Source organism: Lepisosteus platostomus, chromosome 15 (genome assembly GCF_059453375.1).
Source record: "Lepisosteus platostomus isolate fLepPlt1 chromosome 15, fLepPlt1.hap1, whole genome shotgun sequence".
In the NCBI taxonomy this organism is placed as follows: Eukaryota; Metazoa; Chordata; class Actinopteri; order Semionotiformes; family Lepisosteidae; genus Lepisosteus; species Lepisosteus platostomus.
The window spans coordinates 191,441-210,000 of NC_142625.1; the positions used below are offsets into that span (position 1 = coordinate 191,441).

At 58.4% G+C, this 18,560-nt stretch overlaps 8 non-coding genes across 8 annotated transcripts; all 8 read left to right on the forward strand.

Annotated features, from left to right (window-relative positions):
- The first annotated feature begins 680 nt into the window (after nt 1-680).
- Nucleotides 681-871, forward strand: LOC148647250 (U2 spliceosomal RNA). The gene has a single exon (XR_015927295.1). It is a non-coding gene; the product is annotated as a U2 spliceosomal RNA (small nuclear RNA).
- Nucleotides 872-1,688: 817 nt separating this feature from the next.
- On the forward strand, nt 1,689-1,879 carry LOC148647251 (U2 spliceosomal RNA). The gene has a single exon (XR_015927296.1). It is a non-coding gene; the product is annotated as a U2 spliceosomal RNA (small nuclear RNA).
- Nucleotides 1,880-7,888: 6,009 nt separating this feature from the next.
- LOC148647252 (U2 spliceosomal RNA) lies at nt 7,889-8,079 on the forward strand. Its single transcript, XR_015926979.1, has one exon. It is a non-coding gene; the product is annotated as a U2 spliceosomal RNA (small nuclear RNA).
- An 869-nt stretch (nt 8,080-8,948) lies between these two features.
- LOC148647253 (U2 spliceosomal RNA) lies at nt 8,949-9,139 on the forward strand. Its single transcript, XR_015927297.1, has one exon. It is a non-coding gene; the product is annotated as a U2 spliceosomal RNA (small nuclear RNA).
- Nucleotides 9,140-10,008: 869 nt separating this feature from the next.
- On the forward strand, nt 10,009-10,199 carry LOC148647254 (U2 spliceosomal RNA). Its single transcript, XR_015927298.1, has one exon. It is a non-coding gene; the product is annotated as a U2 spliceosomal RNA (small nuclear RNA).
- Nucleotides 10,200-11,072: 873 nt separating this feature from the next.
- LOC148647255 (U2 spliceosomal RNA) lies at nt 11,073-11,263 on the forward strand. Its single transcript, XR_015927300.1, has one exon. It is a non-coding gene; the product is annotated as a U2 spliceosomal RNA (small nuclear RNA).
- Nucleotides 11,264-12,132: 869 nt separating this feature from the next.
- Nucleotides 12,133-12,323, forward strand: LOC148647256 (U2 spliceosomal RNA). Its single transcript, XR_015927301.1, has one exon. It is a non-coding gene; the product is annotated as a U2 spliceosomal RNA (small nuclear RNA).
- Nucleotides 12,324-13,192: 869 nt separating this feature from the next.
- LOC148647257 (U2 spliceosomal RNA) lies at nt 13,193-13,383 on the forward strand. Its single transcript, XR_015927302.1, has one exon. It is a non-coding gene; the product is annotated as a U2 spliceosomal RNA (small nuclear RNA).
- The last annotated feature ends 5,177 nt before the right edge of the window (nt 13,384-18,560 follow it).

The following is an 18,560-nucleotide window of genomic DNA, read 5'->3' on the forward strand; positions in this document are numbered from 1 at the left end:
CCGTGCTCCCTCTGTGCGCTTTCCCGCGTCTCGACTCTCTGGGCAAGCAGGCCGGCCCCCTTTTCGGCTCCCGTGCGTTTTCCCTCCAAAAAACTTAGGTTTTTCAGCCTTTTCCCAGGGAGGCAGGCGTGGCTTGCTTGCTTGCTTGCTTGCTTGCTTGCTTGTGTGTGTGTCCGTCCCCGTCCCTGCAGGCGGGCCCCTTTCGACAGCTGGGCGTTTTCCCTCCCAAAAACTTAGTATATCCACCTTTTCTTTCTTTTTTTTCGGCAGGCAGGCAGGCAGGCGTGTGTGCGCGCGCGCGCGCGTCCCCGTCCCTCCCTCCCGAGAGAGAGCTGCCCCTTGCCTCTGCCCGCAGGTGCTGGCGCTCGGCTTTCGCTTGCAGCCGGTTGGGCGCAGCTGCTGCCGGTGGGAGGGGCCTAAGCTAAGGAGGCCGGGCGGCTGGCGCCCCCTGCGGCTGCGGTCGTTGTCGGGCCGTTGACAGAAGATCAAAGAGCAGGGCCCCCGCCCGGGACTGGCAGGAAGGCAGGCGGGCAGGCAAGAGAGAGGGGGAGCAGAGTCCCGCGGCAGGCCTCTGGCTGCAGGGAGGCCGGCGGCTGCGCGGGTCCCGGGCTCCAGAGGAGTCGGCCTGCGCCACTGTGCGCCAGCGGAACGCCCGCGCGTCGGTCCGCGCCTTTGTGGGCATCGCTTCTCGGCCTTTTGGCTAAGATCAAGTGTAGTATCTGTTCTTATCAGTTTAATATCTGATACGTCCCCCATCGGGGGACCACATATTAAACGGATTTTTGGAACAGGGAGCTGGATCAGGAGCTTGCTCCGTCCTCTCCACGCATCGGCCCGGTATTGCAGCGCCTCCGGGAGCGGTGCACCACCTTCTCTCAGCGGTGAAAAGACAGACGTAGGTAGGTAGCTAGCGGAGTGGACTGGAGCTCCTTCTTCTCGGGTCTCGTCCCTCGTCCCTCGTCCATCTGTGTGTCTCTGTGTTCTGTCTCTCTCTCGCCCTCTCGGTTCCCGTGCTCCCTCTGTGCGCTTTCCCGCGTCTCGACTCTCTGGGCAAGCAGGCCGGCCCCCTTTTCGGCTCCCGTGCGTTTTCCCTCCAAAAAACTTAGGTTTTTCAGCCTTTTCCCAGGGAGGCAGGCGTGGCTTGCTTGCTTGCTTGCTTGCTTGCTTGCTTGTGTGTGTGTCCGTCCCCGTCCCTGCAGGCGGGCCCCTTTCGACAGCTGGGCGTTTTCCCTCCCAAAAACTTAGTATATCCACCTTTTCTTTCTTTTTTTTCGGCAGGCAGGCAGGCAGGCGTGTGTGCGCGCGCGCGCGCGTCCCCGTCCCTCCCTCCCGAGAGAGAGCTGCCCCTTGCCTCTGCCCGCAGGTGCTGGCGCTCGGCTTTCGCTTGCAGCCGGTTGGGCGCAGCTGCTGCCGGTGGGAGGGGCCTAAGCTAAGGAGGCCGGGCGGCTGGCGCCCCCTGCGGCTGCGGTCGTTGTCGGGCCGTTGACAGAAGATCAAAGAGCAGGGCCCCCGCCCGGGACTGGCAGGAAGGCAGGCGGGCAGGCAAGAGAGAGGGGGAGCAGAGTCCCGCGGCAGGCCTCTGGCTGCAGGGAGGCCGGCGGCTGCGCGGGTCCCGGGCTCCAGAGGAGTCGGCCTGCGCCACTGTGCGCCAGCGGAACGCCCGCGCGTCGGTCCGCGCCTTTGTGGGCATCGCTTCTCGGCCTTTTGGCTAAGATCAAGTGTAGTATCTGTTCTTATCAGTTTAATATCTGATACGTCCCCCATCGGGGGACCACATATTAAACGGATTTTTGGAACAGGGAGCTGGATCAGGAGCTTGCTCCGTCCTCTCCACGCATCGGCCCGGTATTGCAGCGCCTCCGGGAGCGGTGCACCACCTTCTCTCAGCGGTGAAAAGACAGACGTAGGTAGGTAGCTAGCTAGCTAGCTAGCTAGCGAGCGAGCGAGCGAGCGAGCGAGCGAGCAAGCAAGCGGAGTGGACTGGAGCTCCTTCTTCTCGGGTCTCGTCCCTCGTCCCTCGTCCATCTGTGTGTCTCTGTGTTCTGTCTCTCTCTCGCCCTCTCGGTTCCCGTGCTCCCTCTGTGCGCTTTCCCGCGTCTCGACTCTCTGGGCAAGCAGGCCGGCCCCCTTTTCGGCTCCCGTGCGTTTTCCCTCCAAAAAACTTAGGTTTTTCAGCCTTTTCCCAGGGAGGCAGGCGTGGCTTGCTTGCTTGCTTGCTTGCTTGCTTGCTTGTGTGTGTGTCCGTCCCCGTCCCTGCAGGCGGGCCCCTTTCGACAGCTGGGCGTTTTCCCTCCCAAAAACTTAGTATATCCACCTTTTCTTTCTTTTTTTTCGGCAGGCAGGCAGGCAGGCGTGTGTGCGCGCGCGCGCGCGTCCCCGTCCCTCCCTCCCGAGAGAGAGCTGCCCCTTGCCTCTGCCCGCAGGTGCTGGCGCTCGGCTTTCGCTTGCAGCCGGTTGGGCGCAGCTGCTGCCGGTGGGAGGGGCCTAAGCTAAGGAGGCCGGGCGGCTGGCGCCCCCTGCGGCTGCGGTCGTTGTCGGGCCGTTGACAGAAGATCAAAGAGCAGGGCCCCCGCCCGGGACTGGCAGGAAGGCAGGCGGGCAGGCAAGAGAGAGGGGGAGCAGAGTCCCGCGGCAGGCCTCTGGCTGCAGGGAGGCCGGCGGCTGCGCGGGTCCCGGGCTCCAGAGGAGTCGGCCTGCGCCACTGTGCGCCAGCGGAACGCCCGCGCGTCGGTCCGCGCCTTTGTGGGCATCGCTTCTCGGCCTTTTGGCTAAGGTCAGAGGTCGAGGGAGAAACGAGCGAGAGGACAACACCCGAGAGGACACGCCTTTGGATTGCCTTTTTGGAACTGGAACCCGGACTGCCTTTTGGACAACGTTTTTTGGACCCTTGGACGTCGGTACCTTTGTTTTTGCACCAGGCTCTCGTGGGGGCTGTTTGCAGCCGAAAGGCTGCTTCAACCATGGCTGCGGAGCCTGGAGAGGCGAGGAGGGCTGGGATGGACCCCAGCGTTAAGTGGACTGTCCGCTTCCATTGGAAGCCGGAGACGGTGCCACCTGGAAGGGAGCAATTTGAAGACGAGATTCTGTTCGGAGCTTTGGGGCTGAAGGTACCGGAAATTAAGTGTGTGCAAGGGAACCGGCCACAGAAGTTTATTGATGCCACGTTTATGAGCGCGGATATCCACAAGAGAGTGGTGGGGAAGTGCACAAAGCTCATCAAGGACGGCGGATTGCGGGATTATGAATGCGGCGGATTACAGTGCGACAGCAAGAGGTGGGTGGTCTTACATATGTTCGACCCGTTCGTTTCAGACGCCGACGTGACGACTTTCCTACGCAGATACGCGGAGGTGTTGGTGGGACCATCAGTGCTCAGCGACACGCGTACTGTGTGGACAGGGAAGCGTCGGTACCTGGTGGAGTTACGGCGGGGGGACAACGGAACACCGGACGGACTTACCCACCCACCAGCCACTTTCTCAATTGGAGGAGGTAGGGGGTACTTATACTACTGGGATCAGCCGGAATTTTGTAGAAAGTGCCGGGCCTTCGGGCACCGAGAGGGGGCGTGCGACGCAGAAAAGTGCAGAAAGTGCAACCGATCGGGGCATGACACACGAAGTTGCCCGGTAAAGGAGTGCTCCCTGTGTGGGGAATCGGGGCACCTATTCCGGCAGTGTGAGAAGAGGGGCAAGGAAATAGACAGGGCAGTAAAGGAGTGGATGCAGCAGGAAGACGAAAAGAGCGAGGGGGAAAACCAGCCGGCGGGTAGCGGGGCCCGTAAGGGACCGAAGAAGGGGGGAAGACAACCGGAGAAGGAACAAGAGAAGGAGGAGCGCCCGGCAGAAGAGGACGGCGAGCGACCCGGAACATCGTGGGGATCGGATGTCGACCAGCAGGGATCAGATGGCGAACAGGCGGGAACATCGCGGGGAGCAGACGGAGGGGCCGGAACTTGGGTGGAGGTGGTAAGACGAGGGCGCCCCCTGAAGGGGGGGGGGAGAACTGCAGCGCCAGCTCCAGCACCAGCCGAGGAGGAGGGGATGGTGACCCTGCAGGGCGCGGGGAAGAAGAGGAGGTCGAAGAGACAGAGGGCGGAAAAGCGCCAGCAGGAGACACAAGAGAAGAAGAAGAGGACGGCTGAGGAGGAAGGCCAGGAAGAAGACCCAGGAGATCTGGCAGACTCGGAAGGGATGGATGAGGAAGAGGGATGCTTGTCGGGCCTGAGTGATTCAGAAGCCGAAAGCTCCTCGGACTCTCTCCCACCAGGGCAGGGAGAAGTGGTAACACGGAGCGTCTTTTCGGTGGCACAAGACATGAACGAGGAAGGCAGCCCCTTAATCACCTGCCAGCCGGCAACACCTACTCCGGAGCAAGGGCTCATGGACAGCCCGCAGGATGTCCAGTTTATGGACACCGGGGATGAGAGTTCGGTGAGTACAGCAGGGACGGCGAGTTCCCCCGATTTCAGCCGCCTGGAAGGAATGGAGAGTGACAGCCCCCCTCGAGAACCGCCATGACCCTTACGGTAGCAACGGCTAACGTAAGGGGTCTGAGAAAGCAGGACAAAAGAGTGGCGGTTTTTTCTTACCTGTCTAGAAGGAACTTGGACTTGATTTTTTTGCAGGAAGTCCACCTCAAGGACCTCAACGACGTGAGGACCCTTCGGAGGGAGTGGAGGAGGGGTCCCTCGTGGTGGAGCGTCGGAGGGGTGAACTCCTCTGGTGTGGGCATCCTGTGCGGCTCGCCAGGGTTCGCCGCCCAAACAGTCAGCTCGGTGATTCCTGGACGTCTGCTGGTGGTGGACGGAACCTGGAAGGGTGTGAAGATTAGGGTAGTCAACGTGTACGCCCCAGCAGACAGAAGGCAGCAGGGCTCCTTTTTGAAAGACCTGGAGCCCGTGCTGTATACCAACAGAGAGCTGATTGTGGGCGGCGACTTCAACATCGACCTAGGAGACTCGCACGGCCAGGGAGTTCATCTGTTGAGGTCCTTGATTAAGGATTACAGACTTCAAGACGGGTTCCAAAACGTTGCACACCACACTTGGGACAACGGAAGAGGGAGTTTTAGACGTCTCGACTACATCCTCTCTACTGTGAAGTGGACAACGCTAAGCAGGCAAGTGACCCCTACCTGGTTCTCGGACCATCGGCTGCTCGCGGTCTCCTTCGGTGTTGAGGACCCGCGCTTCCAGGCTGGATACTGGAAGCTGAATAAACAAGTCTTACGAGAGGAGAGATACCGAAGGAAGATCGGAACAGTGCTGAAAGACCTCGTGAAGAGAAGGGAGCTCTTTAGCTCTGCGGTGCACTGGTGGGAATCGTGCAAGCAGACTCTCGCAACGGTCACCAGGCGATACTGCTGGATCCGGCGGAGTCTGGAGGAACGCCAGTGCACCCAGCTCCAAGAAGAGCTAGAAGCACTGTACGAGCAGCTGAACCAGGGGGGTGCTTACAGTGGCGAGAAGATCGCAAACATCAGGAGCCTGCTAAGAGACACGTGGCTGCAGAGAGCAAAAAACTATCTTTTCAGACTGAGGGGAGTTTGGAGAGAGGGAGAAGAACAATGCTCACCCCAGTTCTTCAGCGCCGTGAAAAGACAGCAGGAGCGCAGCTGTTTCGAGAGCATACGGCGCGAGGATGGGACTGCAGCCACGGACTTACCCGGGATGTTGGAGTGTGCCACAGGGTTCTATGCAGCCTTGTTTCAGGAGAAGGAGATCGACGCCAGCATCAAGGAGAGGCTCCTGGAAGGTGTGGAGAAGGTGGTGGACGACTCTGCCTCGCTGGTCGGGCCCGTGACGGGGGCGGAAATAAAAACAGCATTGCTTGGATTGAAGAAGGGCACCGTCCCCGGTGTCGATGGCCTACCAGCGGAATTCTACTGTACCTTCTGGGACCAACTGGAGCCTTTTCTGGTGAAGGTTTTCAATGAGGCCCTGGACAGCAATGAACTGGGCCTCTCGATGAAGACCGGCGTCGTTTCTCTGATCTTCAAGGGAGGAGACAAGGCGGACCTGGGAAACTGGAGGCCGATCCAGCTCCTGTGCACAGACTATAAGATCTTGGCCAGGGTGCTGGGCGGCCGCCTGAGAACGGTAATGCCGGCGCTGGTCGGAGCAGACCAGACATGTGGCGTGGCAGGCCGGAAGATCAGCTGGACCCTGCAGCTGATCCGGGACACCATCGCCTGGGTTGAGGACAGAGGCCTGCCGCTCATGCTGGTGAGTTTAGACCAGGCAAAGGCGTTCGACCGGGTCCACCACGGGATCCTGTGGGCGCTCCTGAGAAAGAAAGGACTGCCTGACGATTTCGTCAGGTGGATAGAGGTACTTTACAATGGTGCTACATCCCGGGTAAGCGTCAACGGAGCAGTAGGGAGGAGGATTTCGGTAAAGTGTGGTGTGCGACAGGGCTGTCCACTCTCACCCCTGCTGTACGTCATCTTCTTGGAACTCCTACTGGACCAGTTACGGAAGGATCCCGGTGTGGTAGGAATCAAAGTGCCAGGTGGAGGAGGGCAGGAAGCAAAAATCGCGGCCTACGCGGACGACGTGACACTCTTCCTCAGCTCTGACAGGAGTCTGGGGAGAGTGTTGGACATCGTGGAGGCCTACTCCAGAGGCACCGGCGCCCAACTGAATCGCGCCAAGAGCCTGGTGAAGCTTTTTGGAACCTGGTCATACGCACCGGAGATCATCGGGGGACTGAAGCAGACAACAGACCCGGTGAAAATCCTGGGGGTCCTATTTCACACCTCGGACCCCTCAGGACTGAACTGGGAGGCCAGGTTCCGGAAGACCAAGCAGAAGCTGGGCCTTTGGCAGCATCGATCCCTGACGTGGATAGGGAAGGCGCTGGTGCTGAAGGTGGAGATCCTGCCCTTGTTACTTCACCTGGCGGTAGTGTACCCCCTACCTGTGAGAAAGAGAAGAGAGCTGGTGAGGACAATCTTCGCATTCGTCTGGGGCCGCTCATATGAACGCATCCGCCGAACGGATATGTGCAGACCCGTAGAGGAAGGAGGCAGAGGGATCCCGGACTTCCCAGTGAAGCTGGACTGCATCTTCGTCGCCAACCTGTGCGTCATCCTGCACGGCAACCCGCCCCACCTGTGCGGCCGGTTCGTGAGCCTCTGGCTGGCGGCGAATATGCGACACCTGGCCGCCTGGACGAACGTGACCCCGAAGGCGGAGCGACTCCCACTGCACTACCGCCACGCAGTGCAGTGGCTGAGGGCACACCCAGAGGTACGGGACAGAGAGATAGTGCTGAGCCACAGACTGATGTATCGGACAATCATGACAACAGATAGGCCAGCGCTCCTGGGTGTGCCCAAGGACATCTGGCAGCAGGCCCAACCAAAGGGCCTGGATAACAGGCTCAAAGATCTAAACTGGCTTGGTGTGTGGGGTCGAATGGCGGTCAGGGCCGTCATGCACTCGCATGGATTGTCAAAACAGAGCCAGTGCCCGAGGCACGGCTGCACAGGGGAAGAAACAGTCAATCATGTCTTTTGGGAGTGCGGGTTCGTGCAGAGGGTGTGGAGGTCCAGCCAGCACCACTACGCACAGGTAGGCCTGGGGTCCCTCTTGACGCTAAACGTGGTAATGAAGGGCGTGGCCGGTTCCCGGAAGTGGAACGCAGCTTTTCTTTTATGGCTCCTGATCAGCTTGACCAAGCTGTACATTTGGGAAGCGAGGGCAACGTTGGTCAAGCATGGCGTGGAGAGATCGGTCCCAGGAATCCTGAGACGAGTCAGAAAGGACGTGGCACGGAGAATCAGATGGGACGTCTTCCGATGGGGCTTCGCTGCCGCTCGGGAGAGATGGAAGGACTTGATCACGTGGTGTTAAAGGTGGTGGGTAGTTTAAACTTTTAAAAGCACTGTTTTGTACTGATTTCTAATAAAACATAAAAAAAATCTGTTCTTATCAGTTTAATATCTGATACGTCCCCCATCGGGGGACCACATATTAAACGGATTTTTGGAACAGGGAGCTGGATCAGGAGCTTGCTCCGTCCTCTCCACGCATCGGCCCGGTATTGCAGCGCCTCCGGGAGCGGTGCACCACCTTCTCTCAGCGGTGAAAAGACAGACGTAGGTAGGTAGCTAGCTAGCTAGCTAGCGAGCGAGCGAGCGAGCGAGCGAGCGAGCGAGCAAGCAAGCGGAGTGGACTGGAGCTCCTTCTTCTCGGGTCTCGTCCCTCGTCCCTCGTCCATCTGTGTGTCTCTGTGTTCTGTCTCTCTCTCGCCCTCTCGGTTCCCGTGCTCCCTCTGTGCGCTTTCCCGCGTCTCGACTCTCTGGGCAAGCAGGCCGGCCCCCTTTTCGGCTCCCGTGCGTTTTCCCTCCAAAAAACTTAGGTTTTTCAGCCTTTTCCCAGGGAGGCAGGCGTGGCTTGCTTGCTTGCTTGCTTGCTTGCTTGCTTGTGTGTGTGTCCGTCCCCGTCCCTGCAGGCGGGCCCCTTTCGACAGCTGGGCGTTTTCCCTCCCAAAAACTTAGTATATCCACCTTTTCTTTCTTTTTTTTCGGCAGGCAGGCAGGCAGGCGTGTGTGCGCGCGCGCGCGCGTCCCCGTCCCTCCCTCCCGAGAGAGAGCTGCCCCTTGCCTCTGCCCGCAGGTGCTGGCGCTCGGCTTTCGCTTGCAGCCGGTTGGGCGCAGCTGCTGCCGGTGGGAGGGGCCTAAGCTAAGGAGGCCGGGCGGCTGGCGCCCCCTGCGGCTGCGGTCGTTGTCGGGCCGTTGACAGAAGATCAAAGAGCAGGGCCCCCGCCCGGGACTGGCAGGAAGGCAGGCGGGCAGGCAAGAGAGAGGGGGAGCAGAGTCCCGCGGCAGGCCTCTGGCTGCAGGGAGGCCGGCGGCTGCGCGGGTCCCGGGCTCCAGAGGAGTCGGCCTGCGCCACTGTGCGCCAGCGGAACGCCCGCGCGTCGGTCCGCGCCTTTGTGGGCATCGCTTCTCGGCCTTTTGGCTAAGATCAAGTGTAGTATCTGTTCTTATCAGTTTAATATCTGATACGTCCCCCATCGGGGGACCACATATTAAACGGATTTTTGGAACAGGGAGCTGGATCAGGAGCTTGCTCCGTCCTCTCCACGCATCGGCCCGGTATTGCAGCGCCTCCGGGAGCGGTGCACCACCTTCTCTCAGCGGTGAAAAGACAGACGTAGGTAGGTAGCTAGCTAGCTAGCTAGCGAGCGAGCGAGCGAGCGAGCGAGCGAGCGAGCAAGCAAGCGGAGTGGACTGGAGCTCCTTCTTCTCGGGTCTCGTCCCTCGTCCCTCGTCCATCTGTGTGTCTCTGTGTTCTGTCTCTCTCTCGCCCTCTCGGTTCCCGTGCTCCCTCTGTGCGCTTTCCCGCGTCTCGACTCTCTGGGCAAGCAGGCCGGCCCCCTTTTCGGCTCCCGTGCGTTTTCCCTCCAAAAAACTTAGGTTTTTCAGCCTTTTCCCAGGGAGGCAGGCGTGGCTTGCTTGCTTGCTTGCTTGCTTGCTTGCTTGTGTGTGTGTCCGTCCCCGTCCCTGCAGGCGGGCCCCTTTCGACAGCTGGGCGTTTTCCCTCCCAAAAACTTAGTATATCCACCTTTTCTTTCTTTTTTTTCGGCAGGCAGGCAGGCAGGCGTGTGTGCGCGCGCGCGCGCGTCCCCGTCCCTCCCTCCCGAGAGAGAGCTGCCCCTTGCCTCTGCCCGCAGGTGCTGGCGCTCGGCTTTCGCTTGCAGCCGGTTGGGCGCAGCTGCTGCCGGTGGGAGGGGCCTAAGCTAAGGAGGCCGGGCGGCTGGCGCCCCCTGCGGCTGCGGTCGTTGTCGGGCCGTTGACAGAAGATCAAAGAGCAGGGCCCCCGCCCGGGACTGGCAGGAAGGCAGGCGGGCAGGCAAGAGAGAGGGGGAGCAGAGTCCCGCGGCAGGCCTCTGGCTGCAGGGAGGCCGGCGGCTGCGCGGGTCCCGGGCTCCAGAGGAGTCGGCCTGCGCCACTGTGCGCCAGCGGAACGCCCGCGCGTCGGTCCGCGCCTTTGTGGGCATCGCTTCTCGGCCTTTTGGCTAAGATCAAGTGTAGTATCTGTTCTTATCAGTTTAATATCTGATACGTCCCCCATCGGGGGACCACATATTAAACGGATTTTTGGAACAGGGAGCTGGATCAGGAGCTTGCTCCGTCCTCTCCACGCATCGGCCCGGTATTGCAGCGCCTCCGGGAGCGGTGCACCACCTTCTCTCAGCGGTGAAAAGACAGACGTAGGTAGGTAGCTAGCTAGCTAGCTAGCGAGCGAGCGAGCGAGCGAGCGAGCGAGCGAGCGAGCAAGCAAGCGGAGTGGACTGGAGCTCCTTCTTCTCGGGTCTCGTCCCTCGTCCCTCGTCCATCTGTGTGTCTCTGTGTTCTGTCTCTCTCTCGCCCTCTCGGTTCCCGTGCTCCCTCTGTGCGCTTTCCCGCGTCTCGACTCTCTGGGCAAGCAGGCCGGCCCCCTTTTCGGCTCCCGTGCGTTTTCCCTCCAAAAAACTTAGGTTTTTCAGCCTTTTCCCAGGGAGGCAGGCGTGGCTTGCTTGCTTGCTTGCTTGCTTGCTTGCTTGTGTGTGTGTCCGTCCCCGTCCCTGCAGGCGGGCCCCTTTCGACAGCTGGGCGTTTTCCCTCCCAAAAACTTAGTATATCCACCTTTTCTTTCTTTTTTTTCGGCAGGCAGGCAGGCAGGCGTGTGTGCGCGCGCGCGCGCGTCCCCGTCCCTCCCTCCCGAGAGAGAGCTGCCCCTTGCCTCTGCCCGCAGGTGCTGGCGCTCGGCTTTCGCTTGCAGCCGGTTGGGCGCAGCTGCTGCCGGTGGGAGGGGCCTAAGCTAAGGAGGCCGGGCGGCTGGCGCCCCCTGCGGCTGCGGTCGTTGTCGGGCCGTTGACAGAAGATCAAAGAGCAGGGCCCCCGCCCGGGACTGGCAGGAAGGCAGGCGGGCAGGCAAGAGAGAGGGGGAGCAGAGTCCCGCGGCAGGCCTCTGGCTGCAGGGAGGCCGGCGGCTGCGCGGGTCCCGGGCTCCAGAGGAGTCGGCCTGCGCCACTGTGCGCCAGCGGAACGCCCGCGCGTCGGTCCGCGCCTTTGTGGGCATCGCTTCTCGGCCTTTTGGCTAAGATCAAGTGTAGTATCTGTTCTTATCAGTTTAATATCTGATACGTCCCCCATCGGGGGACCACATATTAAACGGATTTTTGGAACAGGGAGCTGGATCAGGAGCTTGCTCCGTCCTCTCCACGCATCGGCCCGGTATTGCAGCGCCTCCGGGAGCGGTGCACCACCTTCTCTCAGCGGTGAAAAGACAGACGTAGGTAGGTAGCTAGCTAGCTAGCTAGCGAGCGAGCGAGCGAGCGAGCGAGCGAGCGAGCAAGCAAGCGGAGTGGACTGGAGCTCCTTCTTCTCGGGTCTCGTCCCTCGTCCCTCGTCCATCTGTGTGTCTCTGTGTTCTGTCTCTCTCTCGCCCTCTCGGTTCCCGTGCTCCCTCTGTGCGCTTTCCCGCGTCTCGACTCTCTGGGCAAGCAGGCCGGCCCCCTTTTCGGCTCCCGTGCGTTTTCCCTCCAAAAAACTTAGGTTTTTCAGCCTTTTCCCAGGGAGGCAGGCGTGGCTTGCTTGCTTGCTTGCTTGCTTGCTTGCTTGTGTGTGTGTCCGTCCCCGTCCCTGCAGGCGGGCCCCTTTCGACAGCTGGGCGTTTTCCCTCCCAAAAACTTAGTATATCCACCTTTTCTTTCTTTTTTTTCGGCAGGCAGGCAGGCAGGCGTGTGTGCGCGCGCGCGCGCGTCCCCGTCCCTCCCTCCCGAGAGAGAGCTGCCCCTTGCCTCTGCCCGCAGGTGCTGGCGCTCGGCTTTCGCTTGCAGCCGGTTGGGCGCAGCTGCTGCCGGTGGGAGGGGCCTAAGCTAAGGAGGCCGGGCGGCTGGCGCCCCCTGCGGCTGCGGTCGTTGTCGGGCCGTTGACAGAAGATCAAAGAGCAGGGCCCCCGCCCGGGACTGGCAGGAAGGCAGGCGGGCAGGCAAGAGAGAGGGGGAGCAGAGTCCCGCGGCAGGCCTCTGGCTGCAGGGAGGCCGGCGGCTGCGCGGGTCCCGGGCTCCAGAGGAGTCGGCCTGCGCCACTGTGCGCCAGCGGAACGCCCGCGCGTCGGTCCGCGCCTTTGTGGGCATCGCTTCTCGGCCTTTTGGCTAAGATCAAGTGTAGTATCTGTTCTTATCAGTTTAATATCTGATACGTCCCCCATCGGGGGACCACATATTAAACGGATTTTTGGAACAGGGAGCTGGATCAGGAGCTTGCTCCGTCCTCTCCACGCATCGGCCCGGTATTGCAGCGCCTCCGGGAGCGGTGCACCACCTTCTCTCAGCGGTGAAAAGACAGACGTAGGTAGGTAGCTAGCTAGCTAGCTAGCGAGCGAGCGAGCGAGCGAGCGAGCGAGCGAGCAAGCAAGCGGAGTGGACTGGAGCTCCTTCTTCTCGGGTCTCGTCCCTCGTCCCTCGTCCATCTGTGTGTCTCTGTGTTCTGTCTCTCTCTCGCCCTCTCGGTTCCCGTGCTCCCTCTGTGCGCTTTCCCGCGTCTCGACTCTCTGGGCAAGCAGGCCGGCCCCCTTTTCGGCTCCCGTGCGTTTTCCCTCCAAAAAACTTAGGTTTTTCAGCCTTTTCCCAGGGAGGCAGGCGTGGCTTGCTTGCTTGCTTGCTTGCTTGCTTGCTTGTGTGTGTGTCCGTCCCCGTCCCTGCAGGCGGGCCCCTTTCGACAGCTGGGCGTTTTCCCTCCCAAAAACTTAGTATATCCACCTTTTCTTTCTTTTTTTTCGGCAGGCAGGCAGGCAGGCGTGTGTGCGCGCGCGCGCGCGTCCCCGTCCCTCCCTCCCGAGAGAGAGCTGCCCCTTGCCTCTGCCCGCAGGTGCTGGCGCTCGGCTTTCGCTTGCAGCCGGTTGGGCGCAGCTGCTGCCGGTGGGAGGGGCCTAAGCTAAGGAGGCCGGGCGGCTGGCGCCCCCTGCGGCTGCGGTCGTTGTCGGGCCGTTGACAGAAGATCAAAGAGCAGGGCCCCCGCCCGGGACTGGCAGGAAGGCAGGCGGGCAGGCAAGAGAGAGGGGGAGCAGAGTCCCGCGGCAGGCCTCTGGCTGCAGGGAGGCCGGCGGCTGCGCGGGTCCCGGGCTCCAGAGGAGTCGGCCTGCGCCACTGTGCGCCAGCGGAACGCCCGCGCGTCGGTCCGCGCCTTTGTGGGCATCGCTTCTCGGCCTTTTGGCTAAGATCAAGTGTAGTATCTGTTCTTATCAGTTTAATATCTGATACGTCCCCCATCGGGGGACCACATATTAAACGGATTTTTGGAACAGGGAGCTGGATCAGGAGCTTGCTCCGTCCTCTCCACGCATCGGCCCGGTATTGCAGCGCCTCCGGGAGCGGTGCACCACCTTCTCTCAGCGGTGAAAAGACAGACGTAGGTAGGTAGCTAGCTAGCTAGCTAGCTAGCGAGCGAGCGAGCGAGCGAGCGAGCGAGCAAGCAAGCGGAGTGGACTGGAGCTCCTTCTTCTCGGGTCTCGTCCCTCGTCCCTCGTCCATCTGTGTGTCTCTGTGTTCTGTCTCTCTCTCGCCCTCTCGGTTCCCGTGCTCCCTCTGTGCGCTTTCCCGCGTCTCGACTCTCTGGGCAAGCAGGCCGGCCCCCTTTTCGGCTCCCGTGCGTTTTCCCTCCAAAAAACTTAGGTTTTTCAGCCTTTTCCCAGGGAGGCAGGCGTGGCTTGCTTGCTTGCTTGCTTGCTTGCTTGCTTGTGTGTGTGTCCGTCCCCGTCCCTGCAGGCGGGCCCCTTTCGACAGCTGGGCGTTTTCCCTCCCAAAAACTTAGTATATCCACCTTTTCTTTCTTTTTTTTCGGCAGGCAGGCAGGCAGGCGTGTGTGCGCGCGCGCGCGCGTCCCCGTCCCTCCCTCCCGAGAGAGAGCTGCCCCTTGCCTCTGCCCGCAGGTGCTGGCGCTCGGCTTTCGCTTGCAGCCGGTTGGGCGCAGCTGCTGCCGGTGGGAGGGGCCTAAGCTAAGGAGGCCGGGCGGCTGGCGCCCCCTGCGGCTGCGGTCGTTGTCGGGCCGTTGACAGAAGATCAAAGAGCAGGGCCCCCGCCCGGGACTGGCAGGAAGGCAGGCGGGCAGGCAAGAGAGAGGGGGAGCAGAGTCCCGCGGCAGGCCTCTGGCTGCAGGGAGGCCGGCGGCTGCGCGGGTCCCGGGCTCCAGAGGAGTCGGCCTGCGCCACTGTGCGCCAGCGGAACGCCCGCGCGTCGGTCCGCGCCTTTGTGGGCATCGCTTCTCGGCCTTTTGGCCAAGATCCAAAGGTGCGTGGCCTGTCCGCGGCTGGAGGGCTTGTCAGAGGTCGTGAAGGGCGGGGAAGGAGAGTCGGAGGGAAAGCATCTGAACATCGAAGAAGGCATCACCGGTGGAGAGGACGTGCAGACATCTGAGGGAGCGGAGGCGGAAGGAAGAACAGAGCCACCACTGGAATCGCCCTGGGTTGAGCCCAGGGGGTGAAGGTGGGGCTCCCAGATGACGGCGGCGAAGGGTGAGTGGCCTTCGAGAATGGCGGCCGGGCGCTCGCTGTCCCGTGAGGGGCAGATGAGGGGCACGGTGCGCTTTGTTTTGAAGAACCATGAGGAGCAGGCTGAATGGATGGTGAGAGGAAGATTTTTGAAAGAAGTTTGTTACACGGTGCTGGGAATTGAGAAGATGGACATCTTGGCCTTGCAGGATTTTCAAGGTAAATGTATTTTCGACCTTACATTAACAACGGATGTGGAATGTACAAGGGTGTGGTGTAAAGCCCAACTGATGAAGGAGCGGGAGCCTCTTAATCATTTTTATGTGGAGCCCCTCTTTGCTCGTGAATTAAAGATCTTGACGGTACATATTTTTAACCCTAATGTGCCTGAGGCTGACGTGAAAACGTTTTTGAGACGGTTTGTGGATATCCAGGGGGAAGGAAGAAAGGTTATTGATGAGGAGAATGTTTGGACTAGTAAATGGAGATATATGACGAGGTTTCGATCCTGTGATACAGCAGAAGGTGGAGTGATGATCCCTCCAGCCAATTTTTTTATCGGGTCGAACAAAGGGTATTTGAGCTATACGGGTCAGCCCAAGACATGTCGGAAATGTGGGGAAAAGGACCATTTTGCCATTGATTGTAGGAGCAAGGTTTGCAGGAGGTGCGGCAGGGTGGGGCACATAGCGATGGACTGTGTAAACCCGATGGTTTGTAACCTGTGCGGAGAGCAGGGGCACACATATAGAATGTGCCCTAGGAAACAGGCTAGTTTTGCATCAGTTGTCTCCGAAGGGCCAGAGAGAAGAATGGAACATCCAGGAGCAGGGTGTAAGGATGGGAGGGCAGAGGATACTCACCTGGAGGAAGGGCTGCGCCGTATTGTAGCAGATCCAGGGGAAGGGACATCGGTGATGCAGGGAGGAGAGGAGCCAGGAGTATCTGCGGAGAAAGAGGGAAGAACACATCAGGAACCGGTGGAGGAGGGTTTGTCTATCGTTGCAGGGGAGGAGGCGCTGGAGGAAGGGACTGCACAGGATCCAGAATGGATAAATATCAACAGAAAGAAAAAGGATAAGAAAAGAGGGAGGGAGGTGATGGAAGAAGATGCTCCACTGATGGAGGAAAAGAGACAGAGAGAGGCCCTGACATCTTCAGGAGAGGAAGAGGAATCGCAAGTATCTGGCAGGGAGGCGGATAGCTCCGTGAGTATGGGCGAGGAGGGTGTCAGGGTTGAAGAGGAGGCAGGAGGAGAAGAGGTTCAAGCTCCGGAAAAAAGGCAGGAAGATGTCGTGGAAAGGGAGGAAGACGGTGAGGAAGCAGTGGAGAGTACGGCTGAGGATGTGGTTTTTGAGACTGAGGAAGGTCTTGGGACTAACTCCGTACAAAACTTTGAAGAGACCTTTTTAGGTGACTCTTTTGTGGGCCAGGATGGTGAACCACCCCAACTGAGTGGTCCACCGGAGCCGGGAGGGTCTAGTGACACAGACGTGGGGGGGACGTTGCCACTTAGTGGTGTTACTGCGATAGATCAAGGCTATAGCCTTCTTCCGGTCTCACCAATGACTCCCGTCTCTTTTGGAGATCAGAGTGGAGAGAGTACTGAGGGGAGTCCGGGGTTTAGCGATCTTTATGGAATAGATAGTTGACTTTGAATAATGTTAAAATGGGAATTCACAAGATCATTTCAAGCAATGTACAGGGTTTAAAAGATGGTGTAAAGAGAGTGGCGGTGTTTACTTATTTGGCTGATTTAAAGCCAAGTTTTTGTTTTATCCAGGAGGCGCATTTGAAAGACCCGGAGGATGTGGTAAGATTCTCGCGAGAATGGAAGAAAGGCCCCTCTTGGTGGAGTATTGGAGGAGTGCATTCGTCGGGATTAGGGATATTATGTGGAGATCCGGGGTTTCAGGCGACTGAAGTGGTCTCTGCGGTACCTGGCCGCCTCTTAGTGGTTGACGGGTGCTGGTGGAGGGTTAGGGTAAGAATAATTGGGGTTTACGCCCCTGCAGAAAGGGCCTTGCAGGCCGCTTTCTTAAAAAATCTTGAGCCTTGGTTTTTTACCAACAGAGAGATTGTGGTGGGTGGAGATTTTAATATAGACATAGCAGACGCGCAGGGGGGAGGAGCATGTGGCCTGAGAAATCTTCTTCAACGATTTAATCTGGTCGATTGTTTTCAGGAGTTTAGCCGGACGAGTAAAAATTTTACTTGGCAAAACAGTAGGGGTCATCGTCGACGGCTGGACTATGTTTTTATTACACTGAAATGTAAGATCAAGAAAGAACAAGTATTCCCAGTTTGGTTTTCGGATCATATGACTCTCTCGGTAACGCTTGATGTAGAAGGTCCAACTTACCAAGCCAGTTATTGGAAGCTTAATATTTCCATTTTAGAAGAAGTCGGGTATCGTGTTTTAATTTCAGATTTTATTGATAGTTTCAAAAGCAAATATTCTGACTTTGCGTCTAAAACCGAGTGGTGGGAGCTGTGTAAAAAGACCATTGCGAGGCTCTCTATGGAATATTGTAAAAAGAGAAGGCTAAGGGAAAAGAGTGTTTTGTTTGCACTACAGAAGGAATTGGAGTCTTTATACGTAGCTTTTAACCGGGGCGGGGTCTTTCGGGCAGAAAAGGCTGCGGAGTTGAAAGCTAGATTAAGGGAGGCCTGGTTAAGGAAAGCTAAGGACTTCCTCTTCCGGTTGCAGGGGGTAGTTTTAGAAAACCAGGAGAGATGTTCGGCCCAGTTTTTTGGTTCTGTAAGAAGTAAGCAAGAAAGAGCACTCTTTACAGAGGTAAGAGATGCAAGTGGGGTGATCACAAGGGATTTGGGGGAAATGGTGGCATGTGGGACAAGATATTATAAAGAGCTTTTTGCAGAGAGTGCAGTCAATCGTGATGATTGGGAGGAATTCCTGGAGGATATCGAGAACATTCCGGACGGGTCTGATCTTGGGGGGGAGGTCACAGAGGCTGAACTTAAAGAAGCGGTGTGGGGCTCAAAAAAAGGTAAAGTCCCGGGGGTAGATGGTTTACCCATTGAGTTTTATTGCACATTTTGGGAGCAGTTGGGTCCCCTGTTACTCGGTGTTTTTAAAGAGATTTTAGCTGGTGGCGGTCTTGGGGCAACCATGAGGACTGGGATCATCACATTAATCTACAAGAAAGGGGAAAAATGTAATCTAGACAATTGGAGACCCATTCAATTATTGTGCTCCGATTATAAGATTTTGGCTAGGGTATTAGGACGCCGGTTACGCCGGGTGATGGGTGCAGTGGTGGGTGTGGATCAGACGTGTGGGGTGGAGGGTAGAAAGATTAGTTGGAACCTGCAACTGATTAGGGATGTGGTGGAATGGGTTGAGGATAGGGGGCTCCCTCTTAGTTTGGTCAATTTAGACCAAAACAAAGCTTTTGATAGAGTCCACCATGAGTTTTTATGGGAGGTTTTAAGGCGTATGGGGTTTGGGGATGTTTTTATTGGTTGGCTACAGGTTTTGTATAGTGGTGTGGGGGCTAGAGTTTGTCTTAATGGTAGTTTGGGGGAGTTTCTGTCTGTTCAGCGGGGAGTGAGACAGGGCTGTCCATTGTCCCCCCTGCTATACGTGCTTTATATTGAACCCTTGCTTAGACGATTTCGACGGGATCCGGTAATTGAAGGAGTGTTGGTGCCGGGGAGTAATGGGCTCCAGGTGAAAGTGGCTGCCTATGCAGATGACATCGCCTTGTTTTTAGTTACAGATCATAGTGTTTTAAGAGTGCTAGAGGTTGTCAAGGTTTTTTCGGCTGGGACAGGGGCTTTTTTAAATCTTAATAAGTGCACTATTAAGTATTTTGGGGTTTGGAAGAATAGGAGGGAGGCAGTCGGGGGTCTCCCAGTCGCTGAAGGGCCTGTCAAAGTTTTGGGAGTCCTGTTTCAATCTGAGAATTCGGCAAGGCTGAACTGGGAGTCTAAACTCCCCAAACTATATCAGAAGTTGGGTATGTGGAGACAGCAGACGCTCTCCCTAGGGGGGAAGGTTTTGGTGTTGAAAGCGGATATCTTGCCGCTTCTTTTATATCTGGCGGAGGTT